Below are 25803 nucleotides of genomic sequence, written 5' to 3'. Positions count from 1 at the left end.
TTATTGCTGAGCAGGTGCTGCTCGATAGCCCTGTTGGTGAGCCCTTCCATCACTTTTCCGAGGATTGGGAAGAGATAGACGGGAGTGGAATTTGCTGATTTGGATTTGTCCTGCTTTTTATGTGCAGGACATACCTGGATAATTTGGCAGATGGCCAGGTAGATCCCAGTGTTGTCACTGTCCTGGGAGAACTTGGCTCGAGGAAGGGCATGTTGTGGAGCAGCAGCGTTCAGGAGCAGTGCCAGAATCTTGGCAGGGCCCATAGCCTTTGTAGTGTCCAGTGTCTTTGATGTGAGACGGAGTGAATGTAATTGTTTGAAGAATGGTGTGTGTGATGGTGGGGAGCACAGGAGGAGACTGAGGAAGATGATCCAGTGGGCACTTGCGTCTGAAGATTGTTGTAAATGCCTGAGCCTTATCTTTGAAACCGAGGGGTTGGACTCTTCCATGTTTGGGAAGGGGGAGTGACTCCTCTCCAAGAAGATGTGAAATTTGGGGGGAGTGTGTGTGGGTGTGGGAAGGTTTGTTTGGGGAAAAAGGGAGACATGTCAGGAGTGGGATTTGAACCCACGCCCCTAGAAAGGGACCAGAATTCACAAGGCCAGATGCAGAGCAAGGACTAACACTCCTTAAGTCTGGCGCCTTAGACCACTCGGCCATCCTGACAGGATGGTGATGCCCGCTCTCTTTCTCACTCTGCACAGTTAGTCACCTTGCCCTTGTGCAGACACAAAATACAATTCCGCATTTCTGCAGCTCCCTTGCATTCACACTCAACAACAATCCCTCATATAGAGTCTGTCTCTCTCTCACTCACACTCTCTCTCTCACACACACACACACACACACAATCTCTCTCACACACATACACAAATTGTCTCTCTCTTTCACACACACACTCACACTCTCAGTTTCTCTCACACACACAAATTCTCACTCCCTCTCTATCTCTCACACACATTAACACATTCTCTCTCACATGAACAGACAAACACACACTCTCTATCATACACACTCTCAGTCTCTCACACACACACTCACACACACACACGCACACCCTTTCTCTCTTTCACACACACACTCTCTCACATGCGCACACAAACACACACTCTCTATCACACACACTCTCACTCTTTCTGTCTCACTCACACACAAACACACTCTCTCACAAAAAAAAGACTCTCTCTCACGCACAAACAAATTCTCTCTCTCTCTTTCACGCACACACCGACATGCACTCACACTCACTCTCTCTCACACAGACAAACACACTCTCTCACACACACAAAATCTCCCTCTCTCTCTCTCTCTCTCACACACACACACACATTCTCTCTCTCTCTCACACATACACTCACTCTCTCACATGCACACACACACTCTCTCTCACACACACACACTCAAACATACTCTCTCACACACATACAAATTCTCCCTCTCTCTGTCACACACATGCATGCTGACACACTCACTCTCTCTCTCACACACACACACACTCCCTCACACACACACACTCACACACTCTCCCTCATATACACACACTTTCGCTCTCTCTCTCACACACACATTCTCTCCCTCACACACACACACACTCTCTCTCACACACATTCTCTCTCACACACAAACACACTCTCACACACATACAAATTCCCCCTCTCTCTCTCACACACACATACATACTCACACAATCATACACACACACACTCTCTGTCTCTCGCAGACACAAACACCCACACACTCACTTTCTCAGACACACACACTCCACCCACACAACACACACACACACACACACACACAGACATATACAACTCTCACACACACACATAAAGGCTTCCTCTCTCACGCGCTTACACACACTGTCTCTCACTCTCACATTCACACACTCACACAGACTTTCTCTCTCTCTCTCTCTCTCTCACACAGGCACAAACAAAATGAGGTCAGGAGCTGAGTGACCCTGGGGGATCCCAAACTGGGTGTCGCTGAGCAGGTTATTGCTGAGCAGGTGCTGCTCGATAGCCCTGTTGGTGAGCCCTTCCATCACTTTTCCGAGGATTGGGAAGAGATAGACGGGAGTGGAATTGGCTGAGTTGGATTTGTCCTGCTTTTTATGTGCAGGACATACCTGGATAATTTGGCAGATGGCCAGGTAGATCCCAGTGTTGTCACTGTCCTGGGAGAACTTGGCTCGAGGAAGGGCATGTTGTGGAGCAGCAGCGTTCAGGAGCAGTGCCAGAATCTTGGCAGGGCCCATAGCCTTTGTAGTGTCCAGTGTCTCTTGATGTGAGACGGAGTGAATGTAATTGTTTGAAGAATGGTGTGTGTGATGGTGGGGAGCACAGGAGGAGACTGAGGAAGATGATCCAGTGGGCACTTGCGTCTGAAGATTGTTGTAAATGCCTGAGCCTTATCTTTGAAACCGAGGGGTTGGACTCTTCCATGTTTGGGAAGGGGGAGTGACTCCTCTCCAAGAAGATGTGAAATTTGGGGGAGTGTGTGGGTGTGGGAAGGTTTGTTTGGGGAAAAAGGGAGACATGTCAGGAGTGGGATTTGAACCCACGCCCCTAGAAAGGGACCAGAATTCACAAGGCCAGATGCAGAGCAAGGATTAACGCTCCTTGAGTCTGGCGCCTTAGACCACTCGGCCATCCTGACAAGCTGCTGAGCCAAGCCTTCCCGATCTCTTTCTCACTCTGTACAATTAGTCACCATGCACTTGTGCAGACACAAAAATGCAATTCCGCATTTTTGCAGCTCACTTGCATTCACACTCAGCAACAATTCCTCATACACAGTCTCTCTCTCTCACTCACACACACACACACACACACAAACACTCTCTCTCACACACACACACACACAAACCCTCTCTCACACACACAATCGCTCTCACATGCATATACAGACACTCTCTCTCTCTCACACACACTCACACTCTCCATCTCACAAGCACGCACACACATTCGTTCACACACACACTCACAATCCCTTTCTGTCTCTCATACCCCACACAAGCACAAATTCTCTCTCTCTCTCTCCCACACACACATACTCTCTCCAAACACACACACACACTCTCTCTCACACACACAAACACACACTCTCACACACGCACACTCTCTCTCACACACTCATACATAAGCATTCCCACTCACACACACAAACACCTGCACTCACACTCTCTCTCACACACACTCTCTCTCACACACACCCACATACGCACTCTCTCCCTCACACACAACCACACACCACACACACACACACTCCTCTCCCTCTCACACACACTCACTCTCTCACACACACATTTTCTCTCACACAGACACTCTCTCTCACACAGACACACATTCGCTCTCTCACACACTCACACACACACACCTGCACTCACTCTCACACTCACAGACAAGCACAAACGTACACACTCTCTCTGTCTCACACACACACACACTCAAATGGACTCACAATCTCTCTCACACACACATACAAACACACACACAAACTCATATACCCACAGGCACACACTCTCTCTCTCACACACACACACACATACTCTCTCTCACCCCACACACAGACACACACACCCAACCTCTCTATCACACACACACGCACACACTCACCAACACATACAATCTCTCTCTCTCTCACACACAGACACAAATAAAATGAGGTCAGGAGCTGAGTGACCCTGGGGCATCCCAAACTGGGTGTCACTGAGCAGGTTATTGCTGAGCAGGTGCTGCTCGATAGCCCTGTTGGTGAGCCCTTCCATCACTTTTCCGAGGATTGGGAAGAGATAGACGGGAGTGGAATTTGCTGATTTGGATTTGTCCTGCTTTTTATGTGCAGGACATACCTGGATAATTTGGCAGATGGCCAGGTAGATCCCAGTGTTGTCACTGTCCTGGGAGAACTTGGCTCGAGGAAGGGCATGTTGTGGAGCAGCAGCGTTCAGGAGCAGTGCCAGAATCTTGGCAGGGCCCATAGCCTTTGCAGTGTCCAGTGTCTTTGATGTGAGACGGAGTGAATGTAATTGTTTGAAGAATGGTGTGTGTGATGGTGGGGAGCACAGGAGGAGACTGAGGAAGATGATCCAGTGGGCACTTGCGTCTGAAGATTGTTGTAAATGCCTGAGCCTTATCTTTGAAACCGAGGGGTTGGACTCTTCCATGTTTGGGAAGGGGAGTGACTCCTCTCCAAGAAGATGTGAAATTTGGGGGGAGTGTGTGTGGGTGTGGGAAGGTTTGTTTGGGGAAAAAGGGAGACATGTCAGGAGTGGGATTTGAACCCACGCCCCCTAGAAAGGGACCAGAATTCACAAGGCCAGATGCAGAGCAAGGACTAACACTCCTTAAGTCTGGCGCCTTAGACCACTCGGCCATCCTGACAGGATGGTGATGCCCGCTCTCTTTCTCACTCTGCACAGTTAGTCACCTTGCCCTTGTGCAGACACAAAATACAATTCCGCATTTCTGCAGCTCCCTTGCATTCACACTCAACAACAATCCCTCATATAGACTCTGTCTCTCTCTCACACACACTCTCTCTCTCACACACACACACACACACACACAATCTCTCTCACACACATACACAAATTGTCTCTCTCTTTCACACACACACTCACACTCTCAGTTTCTCTCACACACACAAATTCTCACTCCCTCTCTATCTCTCACGCACATTAACACATTCTCTCTCACATGAACAGACAAACACACACTCTCTATCATACACACTCTCAGTCTCTCACACACACACTCACACACACACACCACACCCTTTCTCTCTTTCACACACACACTCTCTCACATGCGCACACAAACACACACTCTCTATCACACACACTCTCACTCTTTCTGTCTCACTCACACACAAACACACTCTCTCACAAAAATAAGACTCTCTCTCACGCACAAACAAATTCTCTCTCTCTCTTTCACACACACACCGACATGCACTCACACACTCACTCTCTCTCACACAGACAAACACACTCTCTCACACACACAAAATCTCCCTCTCTCTCTCTCTCTCTCACACACACACACATTCTCTCTCTCTCTCACACATACACTCACTCTCTCACATGCACACACACACTCTCTCTCACACACACACACTCAAACATACTCTCTCACACACATACAAATTCTCCCTCTCTCTGTCACACACATGCATGCTGACACACTCACTCTCTCTCTCACACACACACACACTCCCTCACACACACTCACACACTCTCCCTCATATACACACACTTTCGCTCTCTATCTCTCACACACACATTCTCTCCCTCACACACACACACTCTCTCTCTCACACACATTCTCTCTCACACACACAAACACACTCTCACACACATACAAATTCTCCCTCTCTCTCTGTCACACACATACATGCTCACACAATCATACACACACACACTCTCTGTCTCTCGCAGACACAAACACCCACACACTCACTTTCTCAGACACACACACTCCACCCACACAAACACACACACACACACAACTCTCACACACACACACATAAAGGCTTCCTCTCTCACGCGCTTACACACACTGTCTCTCACTCTCACATTCACACACTCACACAGACTTTCTCTCTCTCTCTCTCTCTCTCACACAGGCACAAACAAAATGAGGTCAGGAGCTGAGTGACCCTGGGGGATCCCAAACTGGGTGTCGCTGAGCAGGTTATTGCTGAGCAGGTGCTGCTCGATAGCCCTGTTGGTGAGCCCTTCCATCACTTTTCCGAGGATTGGGAAGAGATAGACGGGAGTGGAATTGGCTGAGTTGGATTTGTCCTGCTTTTTATGTGCAGGACATACCTGGATAATTTGGCAGATGGCCAGGTAGATCCCAGTGTTGTGACTGTCCTGGGAGAACTTGGCTCGAGGAAGGGCATGTTGTGGAGCAGCAGCGTTCAGGAGCAGTGCCAGAATCTTGGCAGGGCCCATAGCCTTTGTAGTGTCCAGTGTCTCTTGATGTGAGACGGAGTGAATGTAATTGTTTGAAGAATGGTGTGTGTGATGGTGGGGAGCACAGGAGGAGACTGAGGAAGATGATCCAGTGGGCACTTGCGTCTGAAGATTGTTGTAAATGCCTGAGCCTTATCTTTGAAACCGAGGGGTTGGACTCTTCAATGTTTAGGAAGGGGGAGTGATTCCTCTCCAAGAAGATGTGAAATTTGGGGGCAGTGTGTGTGGGTGTGGGAAGGTTTGTTTGGGGAAAAAGCAAGACAGGTCAGGAGTGGGATTGGAACCCACGCCCCTAGAAAGAGAGCAGAATTCACAAGCCCAGATATAGAGGAAGGATTAACGCTCCTTGAGTCTGGCGCCTTAGACCACTCGGCCATCCTGACAAGCGGCTGTGTAAAGCCTTCCCGATCTCTTTCTCACTCTGTACAATTAGTCACCATGCACTTGTGCAGACACAAAAATGCAATTCCGCATTTTTGCAGCTCACTTGCGTTCACACTCAGCAACAATTCCTCATACACAGTCTCTCTCTCTCACACACACACACACACACACAAACACTCTCTCTCACACACACACACACACAAACCCTCTCTCACACACACAATCGCTCTCACATGCATAAACAGACACTCTCTCTCTCTCCCACACACACATACTCTCTCCAACACACACACACACTCTCTCTCACACACACAAACACACACTCTCACACACGCACACTCTCTCTCACACACTCATACATAAGCATTCCCACTCACACACACAAACACCTGCACTCACACTCTCTCTCACACACACTCTCTCTCACACACACACACTCACATGCACTCACAATCTCTCTCTCTCACACACACACACGCACTCTCTGTCTGTCTCTCACACCCACACACAAACACACCCTCTCTCACACACACCCACATACGCACTCTCTCCCTCACACACAAACACACACACACACACTCTCTCCCTCTCACACACACTCACTCTCTCACACACACATTTTCTCTCACACAGACACTCTCTCTCACACAGACACACATTCGCTCTCTCACACACTCACACACACACACCTGCACTCACTCTCACACTCACAGACAAGCACAAACGTACACACTCTCTCTGTCTCACACACACACACACTCAAATGGACTCACAATCTCACTCACACACACATACATACACACACAAACTCATATACCCACAGGCACACACACACACACACATACTCTCTCTCACACCCACCACAGACACACACACCCAATCTCTATCACACACACACGCACACACTCACCAACACATACACTCTCTCTCACACACAGACACAAATAAAATGAGGTCAGGAGCTGAGTGACCCTGGGGCATCCCAAACTGGGTGTCACTGAGCAGGTTATTGCTGAGCAGGTGCTGCTCGATAGCCCTGTTGGTGAGCCCTTCCATCACTTTTCCGAGGATTGGGAAGAGATAGACGGGAGTGGAATTGCTGATTTGGATTTGTCCTGCTTTTTATGTGCAGGAAATACCTGGATAATTTGGCAGATGGCCAGGTAGATCCCAGTGTTGTCACTGTCCTGGGAGAACTTGGCTCGAGGAAGGGCATGTTGTGGAGCAGCAGCGTTCAGGAGCAGTGCCAGAATCTTGGCAGGGCCCATAGCCTTTGTAGTGTCCAGTGTCTTTGATGTGAGACGGAGTGAATGTAATTGTTTGAAGAATGGTGTGTGTGATGGTGGGGAGCACAGGAGGAGACTGAGGAAGATGATCCAGTGGGCACTTGCGTCTGAAGATTGTTGTAAATGCCTGAGCCTTATCTTTGAAACCGAGGGGTTGGACTCTTCCATGTTTGGGAAGGGGAGTGACTCCTCTCCAAGAAGATGTGAAATTTGGGGGGAGTGTGTGGGTGTGGGAAGGTTTGTTTGGGGAAAAAGGGAGACATGTCAGGAGTGGGATTTGAACCCACACCCCTAGAAAGGGACCAGAATTCACAAGGCCAGATGCAGAGCAAAGACTAACACTCCTTAAGTCTGGCGCCTTAGACCACTCGGCCATCCTGACAGGATGGTGAGTCCCGATCTCTTTCTCACTCTGCACAGTTAGTCACCTTGCCCTTGTGCAGACACAAAATACAATTCCGCATTTCTGCAGCTCCCTTGCATTCACACTCAACAACAATCCCTCATATAGAGTCTGTCTCTCTCTCACACACTCTCTCTCTCACACACACACACACACACACAATCTCTCTCACACACATACACAAATTGTCTCTCTCTTTCACACACACACTCACACTCTCAGTTTCTCTCACACACACAAATTCTCACTCCCTCTCTATCTCTCACACACATTAACACATTCTCTCTCACATGAACAGACAAACACACACTCTCTATCATACACACTCTCAGTCTCTCACACACACACTCACACACACACACGCACACCCTTTCTCTCTTTCACACACACACTCTCTCACATGCGCACACAAACACACACTCTCTATCACACACACTCTCACTCTTTCTGTCTCACTCACACACAAACACACTCTCTCACAAAAATAAGACTCTCTCTCACGCACAAATTCTCTCTCTCTCTTTCACACACACACCGACATGCACTCACACTCACTCTCTCTCACACAGACAAACACACTCTCTCACACACACAAAATCTCCCTCTCTCTCTCTCTCTCTCACACACACACACATTCTCTCTCTCTCTCACACATACACTCACTCTCTCACATGCACACACACACTCTCTCTCACACACACACACTCAAACATACTCTCTCACACACATACAAATTCTCCCTCTCTCTGTCACACACATGCATGCTGACACACTCACCTCTCTCTCACACACACACACACACACACTCCCTCACACACACACACTCACACACTCTCCCTCATATACACACACTTTCGCTCTCTCTCTCACACACACATTCTCTCCCTCACACACACACACTCTCTCTCTCACACACATTCTCTCTCACACACAAACACACTCTCACACACATACAAATTCTCCCTCTCTCTCTGTCACACACATACATGCTCACACAATCATACACCCACACACTCTCTGTCTCTCGCAGACACAAACACCCACACACTCACTTTCTCAGACACACACACTCCACCCACACAAACACACACACACACACACACAGACATATACAACTCTCACACACACACATAAAGGCTTCCTCTCTCACGCGCTTACACACACTGTCTCTCACTCTCACATTCACACACTCACACAGACTTTCTCTCTCTCTCTCTCTCTCACACAGGCACAAACAAAATGAGGTCAGGAGCTGAGTGACCCTGGGGATCCCAAACTGGGTGTCGCTGAGCAGGTTATTGCTGAGCAGGTGCTGCTCGATAGCCCTGTTGGTGAGCCCTTCCATCACTTTTCCGAGGATTGGGAAGAGATAGACGGGAGTGGAATTGCTGATTTGGATTTGTCCTGCTTTTTATGTGCAGGAAATACCTGGATAATTTGGCAGATGGCCAGGTAGATCCCAGTGTTGTCACTGTCCTGGGAGAACTTGGCTCGAGGAAGGGCATGTTGTGGAGCAGCAGCGTTCAGGAGCAGTGCCAGAATCTTGGCAGGGCCCATAGCCTTTGTAGTGTCCAGTGTCTTTTGATGTGAGACGGAGTGAATGTAATTGTTTGAAGAATGGTGTGTGTGATGGTGGGGAGCACAGGAGGAGACTGAGGAAGATGATCCAGTGGGCACTTGCGTCTGAAGATTGTTGTAAATGCCTGAGCCTTATCTTTGAAACCGAGGGGTTGGACTCTTCCATGTTTGGGAAGGGGAGTGACTCCTCTCCAAGAAGATGTGAAATTTGGGGGAGTGTGTGGGTGTGGGAAGGTTTGTTTGGGGAAAAAGGGAGACATGTCAGGAGTGGGATTTGAACCCACGCCCCTAGAAAGGGACCAGAATTCACAAGGCCAGATGCAGAGCAAGGACTAACACTTCTTAAGTCTGGCGCCTTAGACCACTCGGCCATCCTGACAGGATGGTGATGCCCGCTCTCTTTCTCACTCTGCACAGTTAGTCACCTTGCCCTTGTGCAGACACAAAATACAATTCCGCATTTCTGCAGCTCCCTTGCATTCACACTCAACAACGATCCCTCATATAGAGTCTGTCTCTCTCTCTCTCACACACTCTCTCTCACACACACACACACACACACAATCTCTCTCACACACATACACAAATTGTCTCTCTCTTTCACACACACACTCACACTCTCAGTTTCTCTCACACACACAAATTCTCACTCCCTCTCTATCTCTCACGCACATTAACACATTCTCTCTCACATGAACAGACAAACACACACTCTCTATCATACACACTCTCAGTCTCTCACACACACACTCACACACACACACGCACACCCTTTCTCTCTTTCACACACACACTCTCTCACATGCGCACACAAACACACACTCTCTATCACACACACTCTCACTCTTTCTGTCTCACTCACACACAAACACACTCTCTCACAAAAATAAGACTCTCTCTCACGCACAAACAAATTCTCTCTCTCTCTTTCACACACACACCGACATGCACTCACACTCACTCTCTCTCACACAGACAAACACACTCTCTCACACACACAAAATCTCCCTCTCTCTCTCTCTCTCTCACACACACACACAGTCTCTCTCTCTCTCACACATACACTCACTCTCTCACATGCACACACACACTCTCTCTCACACACACACACTCAAACATACTCTCTCACACACATACAAATTCTCCCTCTCTCTGTCACACACATGCATGCTGACACACTCACTCTCTCTCTCACACACACACACACTCCCTCACACACACACTCACACACTCTCCCTCATATACACACACTTTCGCTCTCTCTCTCACACACACAGTCTCTCCCTCACACACACACACTCTCTCTCTCTCACACACATTCTCTCTCACACACAAACACACTCTCACACACATACAAATTCTCCCTCTCTCTCTGTCACACACATACATGCTCACACAATCATACACACACACACTCTCTGTCTCTCGCAGACACAAACACCCACACACTCACTTTCTCAGACACACACACTCCACCCACACAAACACACACACACACACACACACCCACACACACAGACATATACAACTCTCACACACACACATAAAGGCTTCCTCTCTCACGCGCTTACACACACTGTCTCTCACTCTCACATTCACACACTCACACAGACTTTCTCTCTCTCTCTCTCTCTCACACAGGCACAAACAAAATGAGGTCAGGAGCTGAGTGACCCTGGGGGATCCCAAACTGGGTGTCGCTGAGCAGGTTATTGCTGAGCAGGTGCTGCTCGATAGCCCTGTTGGTGAGCCCTTCCATCACTTTTCCGAGGATTGGGAAGAGATAGACGGGAGTGGAATTGCTGAGTTGGATTTGTCCTGCTTTTTATGTGCAGGACATACCTGGATAATTTGGCAGATGGCCAGGTAGATCCCAGTGTTGTCACTGTCCTGGGAGAACTTGGCTCGAGGAAGGGCATGTTGTGGAGCAGCAGCGTTCAGGAGCAGTGCCAGAATCTTGGCAGGGCCCATAGCCTTTGTAGTGTCCAGTGTCTCTTGATGTGAGACGGAGTGAATGTAATTGTTTGAAGAATGGTGTGTGTGATGGTGGGGAGCACAGGAGGAGACTGAGGAAGATGATCCAGTGGGCACTTGCGTCTGAAGATTGTTGTAAATGCCTGAGCCTTATCTTTGAAACCGAGGGGTTGGACTCTTCCATGTTTGGGAAGGGGGAGTGACTCCTCTCCAAGAAGATGTGAAATTTGGGGGAGTGTGTGGGTGTGGGAAGGTTTGTTTGGGGAAAAAGGGAGACATGTCAGGAGTGGGATTTGAACCCACGCCCCTAGAAAGGGACCAGAATTCACAAGGCCAGATGCAAAGCAAGGACTAACACTCCTTAAGTCTGGCGCCTTAGACCACTCGGCCATCCTGACAGGATGATCAGTCCTGATCTCTTTCTCACTCTGCACAGTTAGTCACCTTGCCCTTGTGCAGACACAAAATACAATTCCGCATTTCTGCAGCTCCCTTGCATTCACACTCAACAACAATCCCTCATATAGAGTCTGTCTCTCTCTCTCACACACTCTCTCTCTCACACACACACACACACACACAATCTCTCTCACACACATACACAAATTGTCTCTCTCTTTCACACACACACTCACACTCTCAGTTTCTCTCACACACACAAATTCTCACTCCCTCTCTATCTCTCACACACATTAACACATTCTCTCTCACATGAACAGACAAACACACACTCTCTATCATACACACTCTCAGTCTCTCACACACACACTCACACACACACACGCACACCCTTTCTCTCTTTCACACACACACTCTCTCACATGCGCACACAAACACACACTCTCTATCACACACACTCTCACTCTTTCTGTCTCACTCACACACAAACACACTCTCTCACAAAAATAAGACTCTCTCTCACGCACAAATTCTCTCTCTCTCTTTCACACACACACCGACATGCACTCACACTCACTCTCTCTCACACAGACAAACACACTCTCTCACACACACAAAATCTCCCTCTCTCTCTCTCTCTCTCACACACACACACATTCTCTCTCTCTCTCACACATACACTCACTCTCTCACATGCACACACACACTCTCTCTCACACACACACACTCAAACATACTCTCTCACACACATACAAATTCTCCCTCTCTCTGTCACACACATGCATGCTGACACACTCACTCTCTCTCACACACACACACACACACTCCCTCACACACACACACTCACACACTCTCCCTCATATACACACACTTTCGCTCTCTCTCTCACACACACATTCTCTCCCTCACACACACACACTCTCTCTCTCACACACATTCTCTCTCACACACAAACACACTCTCACACACATACAAATTCTCCCTCTCTCTCTGTCACACACATACATGCTCACACAATCATACACCCACACACTCTCTGTCTCTCGCAGACACAAACACCCACACACTCACTTTCTCAGACACACACACTCCACCCACACAAACACACACACACACACACACAGACATATACAACTCTCACACACACACATAAAGGCTTCCTCTCTCACGCGCTTACACACACTGTCTCTCACTCTCACATTCACACACTCACACAGACTTCTCTCTCTCTCTCTCTCTCACACAGGCACAAACAAAATGAGGTCAGGAGCTGAGTGACCCTGGGGGATCCCAAACTGGGTGTCGCTGAGCAGGTTATTGCTGAGCAGGTGCTGCTCGATAGCCCTGTTGGTGAGCCCTTCCATCACTTTTCCGAGGATTGGGAAGAGATAGACGGGAGTGGAATTTGCTGAGTTGGATTTGTCCTGCTTTTTATGTGCAGGACATACCTGGATAATTTGGCAGATGGCCAGGTAGATCCCAGTGTTGTCACTGTCCTGGGAGAACTTGGCTCGAGGAAGGGCATGTTGTGGAGCAGCAGCGTTCAGGAGCAGTGCCAGAATCTTGGCAGGGCCCATAGCCTTTGTAGTGTCCAGTGTCTCTTGATGTGAGACGGAGTGAATGTAATTGTTTGAAGAATGGTGTGTGTGATGGTGGGGAGCACAGGAGGAGACTGAGGAAGATGATCCAGTGGGCACTTGCGTCTGAAGATTGTTGTAAATGCCTGAGCCTTATCTTTGAAACCGAGGGGTTGGACTCTTCCATGTTTGGGAAGGGGGAGTGACTCCTCTCCAAGAAGATGTGAAATTTGGGGGAGTGTGTGGGTGTGGGAAGGTTTGTTTGGGGAAAAAGGGAGACATGTCAGGAGTGGGATTTGAACCCACGCCCCTAGAAAGGGACCAGAATTCACAAGGCCAGATGCAGAGCAAGGACTAACACTCCTTAAGTCTGGCGCCTTAGACCACTCGGCCATCCTGACAGGATGGTGATGCCCGCTCTCTTTCTCACTCTGCACAGTTAGTCACCTTGCCCTTGTGCAGACACAAAATACAATTCCGCATTTCTGCAGCTCCCTTGCATTCACACTCAACAACAATCCCTCATATAGACTCTGTCTCTCTCTCACACACTCTCTCTCTCACACACACACACACACACACAATCTCTCTCACACACATACACAAATTGTCTCTCTCTTTCACACACACACTCACACTCTCAGTTTCTCTCACACACACAAATTCTCACTCCCTCTCTATCTCTCACGCACATTAACACATTCTCTCTCACATGAACAGACAAACACACACTCTCTATCATACACACTCTCAGTCTCTCACACACACACTCACACACACACACGCACACCCTTTCTCTCTTTCACACACACACTCTCTCACATGCGCACACAAACACACACTCTCTATCACACACACTCTCACTCTTTCTGTCTCACTCACACACAAACACACTCTCTCACAAAAATAAGACTCTCTCTCACGCACAAACAAATTCTCTCTCTCTCTTTCACACACACACCGACATGCACTCACACTCACTCTCTCTCACACAGACAAACACACTCTCTCACACACACAAAATCTCCCTCTCTCTCTCTCTCTCTCACACACACACACATTCTCTCTCTCTCTCACACATACACTCACTCTCTCACATGCACACACACACTCTCTCTCACACACACACACTCAAACATACTCTCTCACACACATACAAATTCTCCCTCTCTCTGTCACACACATGCATGCTGACACACTCACTCTCTCTCTCACACACACACACACACTCCCTCACACACACACACTCACACACTCTCCCTCATATACACACACTTTCGCTCTCTCTCTCACACACACATTCTCTCCCTCACACACACACACTCTCTCTCTCACACACATTCTCTCTCACACACAAACACACTCTCACACACATACAAATTCTCCCTCTCTCTCTGTCACACACATACATGCTCACACAATCATACACCCACACACTCTCTGTCTCTCGCAGACACAAACACCCACACACTCACTTTCTCAGACACACACACTCCACCACACACACAAACACACACACACACACACACACACACACACAGACACACACATACAACTCTCACACACACACATAAAGGCTTCCTCTCTCACGCGCTTACACACACTGTCTCTCACTCTCACATTCACACACTCACACAGACTTTCTCTCTCTCTCTCTCTCTCACACAGGCACAAACAAAATGAGGTCAGGAGCTGAGTGACCCTGGGGGATCCCAAACTGGGTGTCGCTGAGCAGGTTATTGCTGAGCAGGTGCTGCTCGATAGCCCTGTTGGTGAGCCCTTCCATCACTTTTCCGAGGATTGGGAAGAGATAGACGGGAGTGGAATTGGCTGAGTTGGATTTGTCCTGCTTTTTATGTGCAGGACATACCTGGATAATTTGGCAGATGGCCAGGTAGATCCCAGTGTTGTCACTGTCCTGGGAGAACTTGGCTCGAGGAAGGGCATGTTGTGGAGCAGCAGCGTTCAGGAGCAGTGCCAGAATCTTGGCAGGGCCCATAGCCTTTGTAGTGTCCAGTGTCTCTTTATGTGAGACGGAGTGAATGTAATTGTTTGAAGAATGGTGTGTGTGATGGTGGGGAGCACAGGAGGAGACTGAGGAAGATGATCCAGTGGGCACTTGCGTCTGAAGATTGTTGTAAATGCCTGAGCCTTATCTTTGAAACCGAGGGGTTGGACTCTTCCATGTTTGGGAAGGGGGAGTGACTCCTCTCCAAGAAGATGTGAAATTTGGGGGGAGTGTGTGGGTGTGGGAAGGTTTGTTTGGGGAAAAAGGGAGACATGTCAGGAGTGGGATTTGAACCCACGCCCCTAGAAAGGGACCAGAATTCACAAGTCCAGATGCAGAGCAAGGATTAACGCTCCTTGAGTCTGGCGCCTTAGACCACTCGGCCATCCTGACAAGCTGCTGAGCCAAGCCTTCCCGATCTCTTTCTCACTCTGTACAATTAGTCACCATGCACTTGTGCAGACACAAAAATGCAATTCCGCATTTTTGCAGCTCACTTGCATTCACACTCAGCAACAATTCCTCATACACAGTCTCTCTCTCTCTCACACACACACACACACACACACACAAACACTCTCTCTCACACACACACACACACAAACCCTCTCTCACACACACAATCGCTCTCACATGCATATACATACACTCTCTCTCTCTCACACACACTCACACTCTCCATCTCACAAGCACGCACACACATTCGTTCACACACACTCACAATCCCTTTCTGTCTCTCATACCCCACACAAGCACAAATTCTCTCTCTCTCTCTCCCACACACACATACTCTCTCAAACACACACACACACTCTCTCTCACACACACAAACACACACTCTCACACACGCACACTCTCTCTCACACACTCATACATAAGCATTCCCACTCACACACACAAACACCTGCACTCACACTCTCTCTCACACACACTCTCTCTCACACACACACACTCACACGCACTCACAATCTCTCTCTCTCACACACACACACGCACTCTCTGTCTGTCTCTCACACCCACACACAAACACACCCTCTCTCACACACACCCACATACGCACTCTCTCCCTCACACACAAACACACACACACACACACTCTCTCCCTCTCACACACACTCACTCTCTCACACACACATTTTCTCTCACACAGACACTCTCTCTCACACAGACACACATTCGCTCTCTCACACACTCACACACACACACCTGCACTCACTCTCACACTCACAGACAAGCACAAACGTACACACTCTCTCTGTCTCACACACACACACACTCAAATGGACTCACAATCTCTCTCACACACACATACAAACACACACACAAACTCATATACCCACAGGCACACACTCTCTCTCTCACACACACACATACTCTCTCTCACACACACACACAGACACACACACCCAACCTCTCTATCACACACACACGCACACACTCACCAACACATACAATCTCTCTCTCTCTCACACACAGACACAAATAAAATGAGGTCAGGAGCTGAGTGACCCTGGGGCATCCCAAACTGGGTGTCACTGAGCAGGTTATTGCTGAGCAGGTGCTGCTCGATAGCCCTGTTGGTGAGCCCTTCCATCACTTTTCCGAGGATTGGGAAGAGATAGACGGGAGTGGAATTTGCTGATTTGGATTTGTCCTGCTTTTTATGTGCAGGACATACCTGGATAATTTGGCAGATGGCCAGGTAGATCCCAGTGTTGTCACTGTCCTGGGAGAACTTGGCTCGAGGAAGGGCATGTTGTGGAGCAGCAGCGTTCAGGAGCAGTGCCAGAATCTTGGCAGGGCCCATAGCCTTTGTAGTGTCCAGTGTCTTTTGATGTGAGACGGAGTGAATGTAATTGTTTGAAGAATGGTGTGTGTGATGGTGGGGAGCACAGGAGGAGACTGAGGAAGATGATCCAGTGGGCACTTGCGTCTGAAGATTGTTGTAAATGCCTGAGCCTTATCTTTGAAACCGAGGGGTTGGACTCTTCCATGTTTGGGAAGGGGAGTGACTCCTCTCCAAGAAGATGTGAAATTTGGGGGAGTGTGTGGGTGTGGGAAGGTTTGTTTGGGGAAAAAGGGAGACATGTCAGGAGTGGGATTTGAACCCACGCCCCTAGAAAGGGACCAGAATTCACAAGGCCAGATGCAGAGCAAGGACTAACACTCCTTAAGTCTGGCGCCTTAGACCACTCGGCCATCCTGACAGGATGGTGATGCCCGCTCTCTTTCTCACTCTGCACAGTTAGTCACCTTGCCCTTGTGCAGACACAAAATACAATTCCGCATTTCTGCAGCTCCCTTGCATTCACACTCAACAACAATCCCTCATATAGAGTCTGTCTCTCTCTCACACACTCTCTCTCTCACACACACACACACACACACACAATCTCTCTCACACACATACACAAATTGTCTCTCTCTTTCACACACACACTCACACTCTCAGTTTCTCTCACACACACAAATTCTCACTCCCTCTCTATCTCTCACACACATTAACACATTCTCTCTCACATGAACAGACAAACACACACTCTCTATCATACACACTCTCAGTCTCTCACACACACACTCACACACACACACGCACACCCTTTCTCTCTTTCACACACACACTCTCTCACATGCGCACACAAACACACACTCTCTATCACACACACTCTCACTCTTTCTCTCTCACTCACACACAAACACACTCTCTCACAAAAATAAGACTCTCTCTCACGCACAAACAAATTCTCTCTCTCTCTTTCACACACACACCGACATGCACTCACACTCACTCTCTCTCACACAGACAAACACACTCTCTCACACACACAAAATCTCCCTCTCTCTCTCTCTCTCTCACACACACACACATTCTCTCTCTCTCTCACACATACACTCACTCTCTCACATGCACACACACACTCTCTCTCACACACACACACTCAAACATACTCTCTCACACACATACAAATTCTCCCTCTCTCTGTCACACACATGCATGCTGACACACTCACTCTCTCTCTCACACACACACACACACACACTCCCTCACACACACACACTCACACACTCTCCCTCATATACACACACTTTCGCTCTCTCTCTCACACACACATTCTCTCCCTCACACACACACACTCTCTCTCTCACACACATTCTCTCTCACACACAAACACACTCTCACACACATACAAATTCTCCCTCTCTCTCTGTCACACACATACATGCTCACACAATCATACACCCACACACTCTCTGTCTCTCGCAGACACAAACACCCACACACTCACTTTCTCAGACACACACACACACCCACACAAACACACACACACACACACACACACATATACAACTCTCACACACACACATAAAGGCTTCCTCTCTCACGCGCTTACACACACTGTCTCTCACTCTCACATTCACACACTCACACAGACTTTCTCTCTCTCTCTCTCTCTCTCACACAGGCACAAACAAAATGAGGTCAGGAGCTGAGTGACCCTGGGGGATCCCAAACTGGGTGTCGCTGAGCAGGTTATTGCTGAGCAGGTGCTGCTCGATAGCCCTGTTGGTGAGCCCTTCCATCACTTTTCCGAGGATTGGGAAGAGATAGACGGGAGTGGAATTGGCTGAGTTGGATTTGTCCTGCTTTTTATGTGCAGGACATACCTGGATAATTTGGCAGATGGCCAGGTAGATCCCAGTGTTGTCACTGTCCTGGGAGAACTTGGCTCGAGGAAGGGCATGTTGTGGAGCAGCAGCGTTCAGGAGCAGTGCCAGAATCTTGGCAGGGCCCATAGCCTTTGTAGTGTCCAGTGTCTCTTTATGTGAGACGGAGTGAATGTAATTGTTTGAAGAATGGTGTGTGTGATGGTGGGGAGCACAGGAGGAGACTGAGGAAGATGATCCAGTGGGCACTTGCGTCTGAAGATTGTTGTAAATGCCTGAGCCTTATCTTTGAAACCGAGGGGTTGGACTCTTCCATGTTTGGGAAGGGGGAGTGACTCCTCTCCAAGAAGATGTGAAATTTGGGGGGAGTGTGTGGGTGTGGGAAGGTTTGTTTGGGGAAAAAGGGAGACATGTCAGGAGTGGGATTTGAACCCACGCCCCTAGAAAGGGACCAGAATTCACAAGTCCAGATGCAGAGCAAGGATTAACGCTCCTTGAGTCTGGCGCCTTAGACCACTCGGCCATCCTGACAAGCTGCTGACCCAAGCCTTCCCGATCTCTTTCTCACTCTGTACAATTAGTCACCATGCACTTGTGCAGACACAAAAATGCAATTCCGCATTTTTGCAGCTCACTTGCATTCACACTCAGCAACAATTCCTCATACACAGTCTCTCTCTCTCTCACACACACACACACACACACACACAAACACTCTCTCTCACACACACACACACACACAACCCTCTCTCACACACACAATCGCTCTCACATGCATATACATACACTCTCTCTCTCTCACACACACTCACACTCTCCATCTCACAAGCACGCACACACATTCGTTCACACACACTCACAATCCCTTTCTGTCTCTCATACCCCACACAAGCACAAATTCTCTCTCTCTCTCTCCCACACACACATACTCTCTCCAACACACACACACACTCTCTCTCACACACACAAACACACACTCTCACACACGCACACTCTCTCTCACACACTCATACATAAGCATTCCCACTCACACACACAAACACCTGCACTCACACTCTCTCACACACACTCTCTCTCACACACACACACTCACATGCACTCACAATCTCTCTCTCTCACACACACACACGCACTCTCTGTCTGTCTCTCACACCCACACACAAACACACCCTCTCTCACACACACCCACATACGCACTCTCTCCCTCACACACAAACACACACACACACACACACACACTCTCTCTCCCTCTCACACACACTCACTCTCTCACACACACATTTTCTCTCACACAGACACTCTCTCTCACACAGACACACATTCGCTCTCTCACACACTCACACACACACACCTGCACTCACTCTCACACTCACAGACAAGCACAAACGTACACACTCTCTCTGTCTCACACACACACACACTCAAATGGACTCACAATCTCTCTCACACACACATACAAACACACACACAAACTCATATACCCACAGGCACACACTCTCTCTCTCACACACACACATACTCTCTCTCACACCCACACACAGACACACACACCCAACCTCTCTATCACACACACACGCACACACTCACCAACACATACAATCTCTCTCTCTCTCACACACAGACACAAATAAAATGAGGTCAGGAGCTGAGTGACCCTGGGGCATCCCAAACTGGGTGTCACTGAGCAGGTTATTGCTGAGCAGGTGCTGCTCGATAGCCCTGTTGGTGAGCCCTTCCATCACTTTTCCGAGGATTGGGAAGAGATAGACGGGAGTGGAATTTGCTGATTTGGATTTGTCCTGCTTTTTATGTGCAGGACATACCTGGATAATTTGGCAGATGGCCAGGTAGATCCCAGTGTTGTCACTGTCCTGGGCGAACTTGGCTCGAGGAAGGGCATGTTGTGGAGCAGCAGCGTTCAGGAGCAGTGCCAGAATCTTGGCAGGGCCCATAGCCTTTGTAGTGTCCAGTGTCTTTTGATGTGAGACGGAGTGAATGTAATTGTTTGAAGAATGGTGTGTGTGATGGTGGGGAGCACAGGAGGAGACTGAGGAAGATGATCCAGTGGGCACTTGCGTCTGAAGATTGTTGTAAATGCCTGAGCCTTATCTTTGAAACCGAGGGGTTGGACTCTTCCATGTTTGGGAAAGGGGAGTGACTCCTCTCCAAGAAGATGTGAAATTTGGGGGGAGTGTGTGGGTGTGGGAAGGTTTGTTTGGGGAAAAAGGGAGACATGTCAGGAGTGGGATTTGAACCCACGCCCCTAGAAAGGGACCAGAATTCACAAGGCCAGATGCAGAGCAAGGACTAACACTCCTTAAGTCTGGCGCCTTAGACCACTCGGCCATCCTGACAGGATGGTGATGCCCGCTCTCTTTCTCACTCTGCACAGTTAGTCACCTTGCCCTTGTGCAGACACAAAATACAATTCCGCATTTCTGCAGCTCCCTTGCATTCACACTCAACAACAATCCCTCATATAGACTCTGTCTCTCTCTCACACACTCTCTCTCTCACACACACACACACACACACAATCTCTCTCACACACATACACAAATTGTCTCTCTCTTTCACACACACACTCACACTCTCAGTTTCTCTCACACACACAAATTCTCACTCCCTCTCTATCTCTCACACACATTAACACATTCTCTCTCACATGAACAGACAAACACACACTCTCTATCATACACACTCTCAGTCTCTCACACACACACTCACACACACACACGCACACCCTTTCTCTCTTTCACACACACACTCTCTCACATGCGCACACAAACACACACTCTCTATCACACACACTCTCACTCTTTCTGTCTCACTCACACACAAACACACTCTCTCACAAAAATAAGACTCTCTCTCACGCACAAACAAATTCTCTCTCTCTCTTTCACACACACACCGACATGCACTCACACTCACTCTCTCTCACACAGACAAACACACTCTCTCACACACACAAAATCTCCCTCTCTCTCTCTCTCTCTCACACACACACACATTCTCTCTCTCTCTCACACATACACTCACTCTCTCACATGCACACACACACTCTCTCTCACACACACACACTCAAACATACTCTCTCACACACATACAAATTCTCCCTCTCTCTGTCACACACATGCATGCTGACACACTCACTCTCTCTCTCACACACACACACACACACTCCCTCACACACACACACTCACACACTCTCCCTCATATACACACACTTTCGCTCTCTCTCTCACACACACATTCTCTCCCTCACACACACACACTCTCTCTCTCACACACATTCTCTCTCACACACAAACACACTCTCACACACATACAAATTCTCCCTCTCTCTCTGTCACACACATACATGCTCACACAATCATACACCCACACACTCTCTGTCTCTCGCAGACACAAACACCCACACACTCACTTTCTCAGACACACACACTCCACCCACACAAACACACACACACACACACACACACACACACAGACATATACAACTCTCACACACACACATAAAGGCTTCCTCTCTCACGCGCTTACACACACTGTCTCTCACTCTCACATTCACACACTCACACAGACTTTCTCTCTCTCTCTCTCTCTCACACAGGCACAAACAAAATGAGGTCAGGAGCTGAGTGACCCTGGGGGATCCCAAACTGGGTGTCGCTGAGCAGGTTATTGCTGAGCAGGTGCTGCTCGATAGCCCTGTTGGTGAGCCCTTCCATCACTTTTCCGAGGATTGGGAAGAGATAGACGGGAGTGGAATTGGCTGAGTTGGATTTGTCCTGCTTTTTATGTGCAGGACATACCTGGATAATTTGGCAGATGGCCAGGTAGATCCCAGTGTTGTCACTGTCCTGGGAGAACTTGGCTCGAGGAAGGGCATGTTGTGGAGCAGCAGCGTTCAGGAGCAGTGCCAGAATCTTGGCAGGGCCCATAGCCTTTGTAGTGTCCAGTGTCTCTTTATGTGAGACGGAGTGAATGTAATTGTTTGAAGAATGGTGTGTGTGATGGTGGGGAGCACAGGAGGAGACTGAGGAAGATGATCCAGTGGGCACTTGCGTCTGAAGATTGTTGTAAATGCCTGAGCCTTATCTTTGAAACCGAGGGGTTGGACTCTTCCATGTTTGGGAAGGGGGAGTGACTCCTCTCCAAGAAGATGTGAAATTTGGGGGAGTGTGTGGGTGTGGGAAGGTTTGTTTGGGGAAAAAGGGAGACATGTCAGGAGTGGGATTTGAACCCACGCCCCTAGAAAGGGACCAGAATTCACAAGTCCAGATGCAGAGCAAGGATTAACGCTCCTTGAGTCTGGCGCCTTAGACCACTCGGCCATCCTGACAAGCTGCTGAGCCAAGCCTTCCCGATCTCTTTCTCACTCTGTACAATTAGTCACCATGCACTTGTGCAGACACAAAAATGCAATTCCGCATTTTTGCAGCTCACTTGCATTCACACTCAGCAACAATTCCTCATACACAGTCTCTCTCTCTCTCACACACACACACACACACACACACACTCTCTCACACACACACACACACAAACCCTCTCTCACACACACAATCGCTCTCACATGCATATACATACTCTCTCTCTCTCACACACACTCACACTCTCCATCTCACAAGCACGCACACACATTCGTTCACACACACTCACAATCCCTTTCTGTCTCTCATACCCCACACAAGCACAAATTCTCTCTCTCTCTCTCCCACACACACATACTCTCTCCAACACACACACACACTCTCTCTCACACACACAAACACACACTCTCACACACGCACACTCTCTCTCACACACTCATACATAAGCATTCCCACTCACACACACAAACACCTGCACTCACACTCTCTCTCACACACACTCTCTCTCACACACACACACTCACATGCACTCACAATCTCTCTCTCTCACACACACACACGCACTCTCTGTCTGTCTCTCACACCCACACACAAACACACCCTCTCTCACACACACCCACATACGCACTCTCTCCCTCACACACAAACACACACACACACACACACACTCTCTCTCCCTCTCACACACACTCACTCTCTCACACACACATTTTCTCTCACACAGACACTCTCTCTCACACAGACACACATTCGCTCTCTCACACACTCACACACACACACCTGCACTCACTCTCACACTCACAGACAAGCACAAACGTACACACTCTCTCTGTCTCACACACACACACACTCAAATGGACTCACAATCTCTCTCACACACACATACAAACACACACACAAACTCATATACCCACAGGCACACACTCTCTCTCTCACACACACACATACTCTCTCTCACACCCACACACAGACACACACACCCAACCTCTCTATCACACACACACGCACACACTCACCAACACATACAATCTCTCTCTCTCTCACACACAGACACAAATAAAATGAGGTCAGGAGCTGAGTGACCCTGGGGCATCCCAAACTGGGTGTCACTGAGCAGGTTATTGCTGAGCAGGTGCTGCTCGATAGCCCTGTTGGTGAGCCCTTCCATCACTTTTCCGAGGATTGGGAAGAGATAGACGGGAGTGGAATTTGCTGATTTGGATTTGTCCTGCTTTTTATGTGCAGGACATACCTGGATAATTTGGCAGATGGCCAGGTAGATCCCAGTGTTGTCACTGTCCTGGGCGAACTTGGCTCGAGGAAGGGCATGTTGTGGAGCAGCAGCGTTCAGGAGCAGTGCCAGAATCTTGGCAGGGCCCATAGCCTTTGTAGTGTCCAGTGTCTTTTGATGTGAGACGGAGTGAATGTAATTGTTTGAAGAATGGTGTGTGTGATGGTGGGGAGCACAGGAGGAGACTGAGGAAGATGATCCAGTGGGCACTTGCGTCTGAAGATTGTTGTAAATGCCTGAGCCTTATCTTTGAAACCGAGGGGTTGGACTCTTCCATGTTTGGGAAGGGGAGTGACTCCTCTCCAAGAAGATGTGAAATTTGGGGGAGTGTGTGGGTGTGGGAAGGTTTGTTTGGGGAAAAAGGGAGACATGTCAGGAGTGGGATTTGAACCCACGCCCCTAGAAAGGGACCAGAATTCACAAGGCCAGATGCAGAGCAAGGACTAACACTCCTTAAGTCTGGCGCCTTAGACCACTCGGCCATCCTGACAGGATGGTGATGCCCGCTCTCTTTCTCACTCTGCACAGTTAGTCACCTTGCCCTTGTGCAGACACAAAATACAATTCCGCATTTCTGCAGCTCCCTTGCATTCACACTCAACAACAATCCCTCATATAGAGTCTGTCTCTCTCTCACACACTCTCTCTCTCACACACACACACACACACACAATCTCTCTCACACACATACACAAATTGTCTCTCTCTTTCACACACACACTCACACTCTCAGTTTCTCTCACACACACAAATTCTCACTCCCTCTCTATCTCTCACACACATTAACACATTCTCTCTCACATGAACAGACAAACACACACTCTCTATCATACACACTCTCAGTCTCTCACACACACACTCACACACACACACGCACACCC

At 48.7% G+C, this 25803-nt stretch overlaps 14 non-coding genes across 14 annotated transcripts; all 14 read right to left on the bottom strand.

The window, feature by feature from the left end:
• Window positions 1-546: 546 nt before the first annotated feature.
• On the bottom strand, window positions 547-666 carry trnal-uaa (transfer RNA leucine (anticodon UAA)). Its single transcript has 2 exons — window positions 629-666; window positions 547-592 (listed from the first exon to the last, which is right to left on the bottom strand). It is a non-coding gene; the product is annotated as a tRNA-Leu (tRNA).
• A 1869-nt stretch (window positions 667-2535) lies between these two features.
• trnal-caa (transfer RNA leucine (anticodon CAA)) lies at window positions 2536-2655 on the bottom strand. The gene is made up of 2 exons: window positions 2618-2655; window positions 2536-2581 (listed from the first exon to the last, which is right to left on the bottom strand). It is a non-coding gene; the product is annotated as a tRNA-Leu (tRNA).
• A 1606-nt stretch (window positions 2656-4261) lies between these two features.
• Window positions 4262-4382, bottom strand: trnal-uaa (transfer RNA leucine (anticodon UAA)). The gene is made up of 2 exons: window positions 4345-4382; window positions 4262-4308 (listed from the first exon to the last, which is right to left on the bottom strand). It is a non-coding gene; the product is annotated as a tRNA-Leu (tRNA).
• A 1858-nt stretch (window positions 4383-6240) lies between these two features.
• On the bottom strand, window positions 6241-6360 carry trnal-caa (transfer RNA leucine (anticodon CAA)). The gene is made up of 2 exons: window positions 6323-6360; window positions 6241-6275 (listed from the first exon to the last, which is right to left on the bottom strand). It is a non-coding gene; the product is annotated as a tRNA-Leu (tRNA).
• Window positions 6361-7909: 1549 nt separating this feature from the next.
• trnal-uaa (transfer RNA leucine (anticodon UAA)) lies at window positions 7910-8029 on the bottom strand. The gene is made up of 2 exons: window positions 7992-8029; window positions 7910-7955 (listed from the first exon to the last, which is right to left on the bottom strand). It is a non-coding gene; the product is annotated as a tRNA-Leu (tRNA).
• Window positions 8030-9887: 1858 nt separating this feature from the next.
• trnal-uaa (transfer RNA leucine (anticodon UAA)) lies at window positions 9888-10007 on the bottom strand. Its single transcript has 2 exons — window positions 9970-10007; window positions 9888-9933 (listed from the first exon to the last, which is right to left on the bottom strand). It is a non-coding gene; the product is annotated as a tRNA-Leu (tRNA).
• Window positions 10008-11880: 1873 nt separating this feature from the next.
• trnal-uaa (transfer RNA leucine (anticodon UAA)) lies at window positions 11881-12000 on the bottom strand. Its single transcript has 2 exons — window positions 11963-12000; window positions 11881-11926 (listed from the first exon to the last, which is right to left on the bottom strand). It is a non-coding gene; the product is annotated as a tRNA-Leu (tRNA).
• A 1859-nt stretch (window positions 12001-13859) lies between these two features.
• trnal-uaa (transfer RNA leucine (anticodon UAA)) lies at window positions 13860-13979 on the bottom strand. The gene is made up of 2 exons: window positions 13942-13979; window positions 13860-13905 (listed from the first exon to the last, which is right to left on the bottom strand). It is a non-coding gene; the product is annotated as a tRNA-Leu (tRNA).
• A 1880-nt stretch (window positions 13980-15859) lies between these two features.
• On the bottom strand, window positions 15860-15979 carry trnal-caa (transfer RNA leucine (anticodon CAA)). Its single transcript has 2 exons — window positions 15942-15979; window positions 15860-15905 (listed from the first exon to the last, which is right to left on the bottom strand). It is a non-coding gene; the product is annotated as a tRNA-Leu (tRNA).
• A 1694-nt stretch (window positions 15980-17673) lies between these two features.
• trnal-uaa (transfer RNA leucine (anticodon UAA)) lies at window positions 17674-17793 on the bottom strand. Its single transcript has 2 exons — window positions 17756-17793; window positions 17674-17719 (listed from the first exon to the last, which is right to left on the bottom strand). It is a non-coding gene; the product is annotated as a tRNA-Leu (tRNA).
• Window positions 17794-19663: 1870 nt separating this feature from the next.
• On the bottom strand, window positions 19664-19783 carry trnal-caa (transfer RNA leucine (anticodon CAA)). The gene is made up of 2 exons: window positions 19746-19783; window positions 19664-19709 (listed from the first exon to the last, which is right to left on the bottom strand). It is a non-coding gene; the product is annotated as a tRNA-Leu (tRNA).
• Window positions 19784-21486: 1703 nt separating this feature from the next.
• trnal-uaa (transfer RNA leucine (anticodon UAA)) lies at window positions 21487-21606 on the bottom strand. Its single transcript has 2 exons — window positions 21569-21606; window positions 21487-21532 (listed from the first exon to the last, which is right to left on the bottom strand). It is a non-coding gene; the product is annotated as a tRNA-Leu (tRNA).
• Window positions 21607-23480: 1874 nt separating this feature from the next.
• trnal-caa (transfer RNA leucine (anticodon CAA)) lies at window positions 23481-23600 on the bottom strand. The gene is made up of 2 exons: window positions 23563-23600; window positions 23481-23526 (listed from the first exon to the last, which is right to left on the bottom strand). It is a non-coding gene; the product is annotated as a tRNA-Leu (tRNA).
• A 1692-nt stretch (window positions 23601-25292) lies between these two features.
• Window positions 25293-25412, bottom strand: trnal-uaa (transfer RNA leucine (anticodon UAA)). Its single transcript has 2 exons — window positions 25375-25412; window positions 25293-25338 (listed from the first exon to the last, which is right to left on the bottom strand). It is a non-coding gene; the product is annotated as a tRNA-Leu (tRNA).
• Window positions 25413-25803: the final 391 nt, after the last annotated feature.

The sequence above is a fragment of the Hemiscyllium ocellatum genome, unplaced genomic scaffold (assembly GCF_020745735.1).
Source record: "Hemiscyllium ocellatum isolate sHemOce1 unplaced genomic scaffold, sHemOce1.pat.X.cur. scaffold_857_pat_ctg1, whole genome shotgun sequence".
NCBI classification, from domain to species: Eukaryota; Metazoa; Chordata; class Chondrichthyes; order Orectolobiformes; family Hemiscylliidae; genus Hemiscyllium; species Hemiscyllium ocellatum.
This window is presented reverse-complemented; position numbering and strand designations above follow the sequence as displayed.